We start from the raw sequence: 1212 nt of genomic DNA, 5'->3' as shown, positions 1-1212 counted from the left end.
GCCGCCTCGCCTGCACTCTTCCATGTGTTGTGACCACCAGCGTGAGAAAGGGTGAGTAGGTGTGAGACTTCCCCAGAAAAGTCTGACTGGCAGGGCTGGCATCTGAAAGGTCTCAAGAAGTTCCCCTCCAGTAAGCTGCTTGGTTTCTCAGCCCACTTGAAGGCTCAGTGACTACCAAGCGCTGTGGGACTGAATCACACAGCTTACTCGCACTGCCTGGTTCTCCAATCTCCTCGTCTTTGCCCAGGTGACTGCTGCTGCCTTTCCCTTACGGCCACGCTGCTCATCACAAGCCCCCCCAGAGCCTCGCCACGGGCAGCTCACAGAATCACAGAATGCTGTGGGGCTGGAAGGGACCTCTGGAGATCATCCAGTCAAAACCCCTGCCCAAAGCAGGTCCACCCAGAGCAGGTTGCACAGGAACGTGTCCAGGTGGGGTTTGAATGTCTCCAGAGAAGGAGACCCCACCACCTCCCTGGGCAGCCTCTGCCAGGGCTCTGCCACCCTCACAGGAAAGAAGTTCCTCCTCATGTTTAGGTGGAGCGTCTTATGTTCAAGTTTGTGCCCATTTCCTCTTGTCCTGTCATTGGGCACCACTGAAAAAAGACTGGCCCCATCCTCTTGACATAAGTATTTATCAGATACCCCCTCAGTCTTCTTTTCTCCACACAAAAAAGACCCAAGCCCCTCAGCCTCTCCTCATTAGAGAGATGCTCCAGGCCCCTCATAATCTCCATAGCCCTTTGCTGTCCCTTCTCCAGCAATTCCCTGTCCTTGAACTGCAGAGCCCAGAACTGGGCACAGTACTCCAGAAGCTCAACATCCCGCCATCCACATATTCAATCCTCTCTTCCTTATTCTATCTCCTACTCCTCTGGGTTATGGGCTTGCAATTCCCCAGGCCAACTTCTAACCACCAGCACCGTACTTTAGGCAGGGTATCACACGCCAGGCCCAGCGCCTTGTTCTGTAGTGGTACCACCAGGGCCCAGCAGCCCATTACCCGCCCTCACTGCTCCCCAGCCTCTTCCCCCAAGGCTTCAACGGGAGCCAAAACGTCTCCGGAGAGCCTCCATGCTGAGCGCTGTGGGCACAGAGCAGTGCAGCCGCGCTGCAGGCTCCTGCCTCTCATCTCCCCTCGCGGCTACAGGCCGCCCGCCCCCTCCCCGCGGGGAAGGCCCTCAGGCCCGGCGCCGCTCAGGGGCCCGCCTC

The sequence above is a fragment of the Calidris pugnax genome, unplaced genomic scaffold, assembly GCF_001431845.1.
Source record: "Calidris pugnax isolate Ruff unplaced genomic scaffold, ASM143184v1 scaffold492, whole genome shotgun sequence".
NCBI lineage: Eukaryota > Metazoa > Chordata > Aves > Charadriiformes > Scolopacidae > Calidris > Calidris pugnax.
This window is presented reverse-complemented; position numbering follows the sequence as displayed.